A 7,500-nucleotide genomic window follows, 5' to 3' on the forward strand; every position below is an offset into this window, starting at 1 on the left:
GCTTACTCGGTGGGCGGAAACGTTCCTACAGTACCTGCTTTCCACCCGCTGTGTTCTCGGCAAATTAGTTTATTCAAAGTGCTAATAGCTAACAATTCACATCATTCGATCACCTTTTCAACCTTTCTTTCACTCGCACCTTTTGTTTAATCATTAAACGTGCCCCGGCGATTTAACTGGTACGCTCTGGAGGTTACCTTAAAGAGGTATGTATGGCCATATATTTTTATTCCTTTTAAAACAAATCACCTCGCCTCGTCGAGTAAAAGAATCACAGGTAAATAAGAAAGTTTTGATATTAACCAGGGATAAGACAAATGTGCGCTTAATTTGTGAAATGGATTAGGTTTACTCAAGTGGCCTTAAATCAGTGTTCATTTTTAGTTTCCCTCCGTTAAAATGTTTGATAAATCGTAGCTCTCTTGAAGAAAAATGCGCCTTTGTTTGGGAGCAAAGTATTGGAAAATCATCATTGGCTTTACGGTCGCAATCAACATTTAAATAATTTCTGTTAATATATTTTGGGTTACTACTTAAACGGTCAGTGAAAAAAAAGGTGCATACTTAAGATGGAGCGAGAGGTAATAACAAGGTATCTTCTCAAGTTTATATCCTTTTATATATAGCAGAGTAAATAACTTTCCGTAGCTACATATACTGCCTCTGTTTCTATTCTCTTTTTGCACGGTTATTTGATATTTGTCTAGCTCGTGCGAGCAACGTTACCACCTGTTATTCCAAGTTTTCTTCCCTAATGAGCGAACTGCTTACTACAGACAACTTCCCGCTTTTCTCAACCACACAAGACGTATAATTTGTAAACATTAACTGTGCGTCACTGTAGCGTTATACACGCCGTAGATACAAACTCATAAGATTTCACTGCCATCAACGTCTGCGTAATTCGCTTCTAAAATGTCGTTAAAAGTACTGTACTTCAAATCTATATTAGAATTAGATTTGAGTTGGGGGTCACAGAGTCCCTTTACTTGAGGAGAGTTTTTCGCCTCCATTAGATCTCGCACATTATTTAAACTTCCCCAGGGAGTTTTGAAGAAGGGTTGGTGGGAAAGGAGATTTTGATGACGTTTAGAATAATCATCTGGTAGTCAACCCAGGGACATGGCATGTTCAAAGCGGTATCTCCTTTTATGAGAAAAGGCTTAAAGAGCCTATAACGATATTTTGTTGTCACTTTCCCTACTACCCACCCGCCCCCCTCCCCCAACTAAAAGAAGTCTTAAGAGACATATGAAATCATCTGGCGAACCTCAAAAACAAGAAAACCTTACCTTTCTGCCTTGAACATTTCCAAGTAGGATCACAATACACTAGGAAAGTGGCCGAAAGGAAAAATTCAACGCTTTGTAATTTTTTTTTAATCCTCAGTCTTCACCAACATTAACATTTTGACAGGTATAAACCTTTACTTCACTCATCGAAGGGTCTTCCAACTTTTCAAGAGATATCAACGGAGGACTTCGCTACAGAGGTACGTTTTCAATTTGATTTACGAAATCGTATCGCTTACCTCGCACAAAAAGAGATGTGGTTTAATGTAGATAAAGGTAGCTGTTTTACGAGAAAGCAATTTTCCTTTAAATAGTTCATCTCAAAAATACTGTTCCAAAAACTCTCCCTTACGGCTTGATTATATTAATTTGTAGTTCTCTTGTAAAAAAAATTAAAAAATAATTGTAGTTACCTCTTAGATATTCTTCAAATTTTGGAAGTGTTTAACTTTTGGTAAAAAGCTTACTTACTGAAACTTCTAAAAAAACTGAATAACCTACTACATGTATCTCGTAAATTTCACATTTTTTTTAAGCTGTGAGATTGGACAGCTTTTCGTGAACAACGAGCAGGAAGTAAATTTTTTTTGTCGTAGCTTCAGTAATGAGGTTTATATTTTTACTTTCTTCGTGCTAGTGACGTTGTGTTGTGAATCTCCATATCTTATCTCACGCTAACTTGGACTAGAAACGTTCCTACAGTACCTGTTGACCAGTACTACAATCAAACAATCCTACAATCCTACAATCCTTAAATCCATACAATCCTCGAACGTTTAAAACCATCTGTTTGAATTGCAACTCCACAAGATTTCTAGACGTACCAATAATGTGCTGCATGTAATGTGGTTTTTCTTTCTTTCTTTCTACATATATTTTATTTCTGGGCCCGCAGTAATTGGCTATTTAGGTGTTGCTATATCCCTGCCAAACCTCTGTATATTGATTGTAATGTTTTTTTGTTGTTGTTGTTGTTTTTTCTGTTGTTTTTGTTTTTTTGCATCATAAAGGCAAAGGTAATAAAATCAAATCAAATACAATACAATAAAATAAAATAAAATAAAATAAAGTACTCTGACAAATTTATGCACAGCGAGGATCATTTACTTACTTTGTTGAAATTTCTAAAAAAAATGAATAACCTACTATCTCATAAATTTCATTCTTTTTTAGCGGTACGAGTGGATATTTTTTTCGTGAACAACAGGCAGAAAGTAACCATTTTTGTGGTAGCTTCAGTACTGGGGTTCCCTCGTTTTTACTTCTGTTATTTGATGATGACGTTGTGTTGTGAATCTCCATATTTTATCCCACGCTAACGTGGACACGAAACGTTCCTACAGTACCTGTTTTCCACCTGCTGTGTCATTAGTTCACTTTGCGCGCCAAATTAGTTTACTCAAAGTGCCAATAACTAGGTTTTAATAACCAGAGATAATTAGTCAAATGGGCCTTTTGTTTATACATTATTAAGTTACGAATTAGATTTGTATTTTAAGTGAAATTTGTCAAAAATCTTTTGCTAAAAGTTTACTTTCACCCTCCCTCGGATATTATCTTAATAAATTGCAGTTTTCTCGGTAGAAGATAGGCCTTTAATTGGGAAGAAAATATTGAAAAATCACCATTGGCGTAATCACCATACCTGCCAGTCAAATAAGGTCTTTTTAATAATTTGCGCTAGTACAGTGCTTCACAGTAAGGGAGCATGGGAGCTAGTAGTCCAGTATCTCCTTAAGCTTCACTTCTTTGCGTGTTATAAAGTGAAAAAAAAACTGTAATAATCTCTTTTCGTGATTATTTGACACCTCGAGCTCTGTACATGAGAAAAGTTCCTATGTGCTATTCAAAATGTTATTAAAATGTTCTACTCTCGCCTTGAGTTAGCCAACGTTTTCAGTTATGAAATAAGCTTACCGCGACCCATGCAAGGTTACCCATCCTTAGAATCTTGAGCTTTTTCTTCAAATCAGTAGTTTTTAAAGATAAGTTGTTTAGGATCGATACCCATTTCCTGCTTTAACACTGTTATCAATTATCGTAACTCGTTTTTAAAATACTCATTTATGTAGCTCTCAGCTATGCGACAATTACACTACTTTAGATCATAAAGGGTCAGTTTTATAACGTCTGTTCAGCTTTACTACAAATATCGCGTATTATATATTTAACCTCCTCGCGGACAAGGAGCGAGGAAGGAAATGGCAGGGGAGAGAGGCCTTAACACGTCTACGTCGAGCCTTGTGGCCCATACAGCCGGAGCTTAACACGTTTTCCGTAGCATTAAGCAACTAAGAGTATTTCTACTCCCCCCTGAATGGGATGGTAGTCCATTGCAGGGTTACCCCCTGCATTATGTTCGCCGGTGCCCATTATACACCTGGGTGGAGAGAGAGGCACTGTAAGAGTGTCTTGCCCCAGAACACAACACAATGCCCCGAACCTGGACTCGAACCAGGACCGCGCGATCCCGAGTCCAGAGCGCTAACCATTAGGCCATCGCGCGTCCACGATAGCCTTAAAAGGTCTTTTAAAAGAGTTGAAAATAGGATTTACTTACTTTTAGGTCCCTCGAGGAAGTTCAGACACCTTAGATATTTCTTCTCGTCATCTGCCATTGCGAAGGTAGCTGCGTTTTGACATGTAGTCAAGCTAAATTTTGCCCTTGTTGAATGAAGTCTTTGTTTTTCCTCAGTTTTCTTGGGCAGCATAGCCAATTATGAGAAAACCGCTCAGTCCAAGTTGGCGCAACTAGGACGGCAACTCGTTGCTAAATGCATTAATTGATCTAAATACTTAATTTTTATTTTTTTAACAAAAAGAACATTAAAAGGACAGTGTGGAAACATGAAGTCATTTTTCGTGTCATATCTCGTCATCGTTTCATTTTATTGGTCTCAAACGGGAACAGATTTGAACGTGCTATAAACCCTCCAATTTTCACGGTCATAGCTTTATTCTCGAAGAGTTTCAGGTCAAAGGCTCAAGAGCCCTCCTCCCCACGCCCCAGCAGATTGAAAAAGCCCTGTCTCGACAGGATTCAATTACATTTTTATTACGTCAGAGTTTTGCAGGGAACGCAAAATAGAAAGGACATAGCTCAGCTGATTTCCCTTATTCTTGATGAAAGTTATGGTTTGCCTATAACCGACTTAATTTCGTAGTACTTTAATAGAGTAGCAATAAATTAAAGGTCGTTATGATTTAAATATGACATCAATTAGCAACATCCGCAACAATAAGACACTGCTAAGACAAAAAAAGATCCAATCTCCATGGACACATTCAGTTCTTCTGTAATCTTTCAATTCTAATATCTTCAATGCTGTCGTCACTATATATGCCTCTGTAGTGAATTAATGCTTTATTTTAATAAAGCTATTTAAAAATAGCTTAAAACGCTTCATTTGTTCTTTAGCTACGTTCTCAAGTGCCTAACAGTAAACATTTTTCTCAAAACATAACAATACAGACATCTTATTTTGCGTGTTTTTTCTCAGATGAATGCTATACTTCTGATCTGGATATTTCTGCAAGTTGTGATGTCGGTAAATGGAGAGGACAAGATGAATTCTTTGGAAACCAAGTAAGTGTATTGTAGATAGGGGCCTAAGAGGGCGTTTAAATCTAACGAAAGAAAATCGAAAAAAGAAAGAAAGAAAGAACGAAAGAAAGAAAGAAAGAAAGAAAGAAAGAAAGAAAGAAAGAAAGAAAGAAAGAAAAAAAGAAAGAAAGAAAGAAAGAAAGAAGGAAGGAAAGAAAGAAAGAAAGAGAGAAAGAAAGAAAGAAAGAAGGAAAGAAAGAAAGAAAATTTATTTTAACACGGAATCTCTTCAATTAAAAAAAACTGGTTTCCAAGAAAATCGTTCTCAGAAATAATTCAAAACAATACAGTCACAAAATTTCATTGCAAAAGGAAGAAGTACTAGTTTTAATTGTTATTGTGGAGACTCAGTGTGCAAAGAGATTTACTAAATGACTTAAGAGACTGTTCTGCTTTGATCGCATTTGGAAGAGAATTCCATAGTTTAGCAGCACAAAGAAAACAAACAAAAAAAGAAAGAAAGACAGACAGACAGACAGACAGAGAGACGAATAGACGGACCGGACTGTCAGAAAAAAATAAAGAAAGAAAGAGTGAAAGACAGCAAGCCAGAAAGACAGACAGAAGGGTTTGGATTTGAATCCTTTTCAGGAAAAAAACAAAACAAAACAGTTTCGGTGAAAATGTGAAACATTACATTTGCTATTATTGTCAATTCTACCCAGCAGGCAGCTGACCTCTTTTTACTTAAATGAATTCATGTGTGCTTTAACAGGCTTTTTTCCGCCTCCATCGCGTGTCAGCCTCGCTACAAAGCTACAGAGCATATAAAATGTTCCTTCAACTTGAAGAACAATGAGAATCGCGCATATTCTGTGCTGACGTCGAACACACCGTTGAGAGAAGAATCACCTTTAGGTCTGCACGTCACTCGAGATGGGACAAAACTGGAATTTCGTGGTATTTTGGAAAAGCGTGAATCTCCGAATCCCCAGGATTTCCTGCTCATTAATGGCGGAAAGACCGTGTCAAGGGCGATTGATCTTTCTTCTGCATACGACACAACCAAGCCTGGGATGTATACTGTGGCGGTGAACACTTTTCTTGAATATGTGGAAGGAAGTGTTCAGCCCCCAACGGGAAATACCGAAATCCAGACACAGCTGGTTCATCTCTCCTCCCCTCCTGCTCAATTTCAAGTAGTTGTTTAAAAGGTCTGCTAAGGAACTGTCGGTAGCAGACGCGTTCCTTAAGGAGAGAAACTAAACTTGTTTCAGTATGAAAGTGGACTTTGTAGTTGTCATGATGGTCAATTATTTATTGTCGTTTATCACAAATAAACCGACGATGAAAAGTTGTGGGAAATAATTGTTATAAGCATGTAATTTAAATTAGTTTCAACTGGCACACTATTAAATGAAATAAAGTATATGTAAGATTACTGAAAGAAAGTCTCTTTCCTTTGGTAATAGCTTTACTTTCATGTCTGGAGAATTTTGTTTAAATAATACAAGTTAAATAACGGTTTACTGATCTTTGAGTTATTTTTTTGTAAAAAAAATACCTCTTAGTCGGCGCGTCGGGGTATGTTATGGACGGGTCAATGGATGAGTGAGTGAGTGAGTGAGTGAGTGAGTGGGTGAGTAATAAGTGAGAGATGTATGTTTGTCACACCAATCAGATTGGATCTACTATAAACAGCCAATCAAATTTCTTGTTGTAAAGGTAAATGATATGTGAGAAGTTTTGATCCCGACACAGTTCAGATCGGCCATATTTATTCTTCTATAAAAGACGAGAAAGTATTCATATATTGGGCTCAGCCCAATAAATGAATGAGGCTGAGGCTGAGGATTTTATGGGCGGGTTTGATAATCATTTGCAACTGGATAATCAGTCAAAGAAACATAGTATTTGGCATATCACTACGAGCATGCGATGAAAGGTGAGCTTTTCGCATTAGATAAGTTTTTGAATTGGGTCTACTACTAGGTTTACGATGCGAATGAAAAACAAGTTGATGTGGTTTCTATGATAGGATCAATTGTATTTTAGGGGGGCGGAATGCACTACTGGGAATGTGAACAGGTTGTGACCAGGTTCAAATCGTTTGCGTGTTGTGTTGAAACCTAAATATTGCTGCAGAGTTCGTAATGAGTGTTCCGGGCGTGTCGTTAATTTCCGCATCCATTGATAAATTTCGATGTGAAAAGCGAAGAGACTACGATTAATTTCGTCAACAGAACAAAAAGATATTATTCTGTGACGATTTTACAATTATAATGGTTCTTGTTTACTACTGGAATGAGAAGATACGTTTTCATGAAACTAAATCTTCTCTCTTCAATGTTATCAGGGTTTTCGCTTATTCACATTAATAACCAACACAAATTGTGGTTGAAGAAAAAGGAAATTATTTTTGTTCAAGATAACTTAAGTGAGGTATATGAAGTCTTGAGCGTTTTTTGTATTAAACACAAGGACTTTGGCAATTGAAAAATAAAGACTTACGTGTATGTTGCCGATTTGTAGTCCGGTTTGGAGTGGAGTGTAACTACATACATACATTGGGACGTTTTAGAGAGCATAATGCTCATTGTAATGGTGGCTAGTTATGAATGAGATGATCCTTGAGTTTTGAAACAGTTCGTGAGTTAGTAGTAT

General features: G+C 36.9%; 1 protein-coding gene across 1 annotated transcript in view; it reads left to right on the plus strand.

Moving 5' to 3' along the window:
* Positions 1-167: 167 nt before the first annotated feature.
* Positions 168-7,500, plus strand: part of LOC145480866 (extracellular protease-like) — a 30,361-nt gene continuing 23,028 nt past the window's right edge. The window contains exons 1-2 of the mRNA XM_081459200.1: positions 168-206; positions 1,417-1,492. The gene's annotated coding sequence lies outside the window, so the exon portion shown is untranslated. The remainder of the gene's footprint in view (positions 207-1,416; positions 1,493-7,500) is intronic.

This window comes from Orbicella franksi, chromosome 3 (genome assembly GCF_964199315.1).
Source record: "Orbicella franksi chromosome 3, jaOrbFran1.1, whole genome shotgun sequence".
Taxonomy (NCBI): Eukaryota; Metazoa; Cnidaria; class Anthozoa; order Scleractinia; family Merulinidae; genus Orbicella; species Orbicella franksi.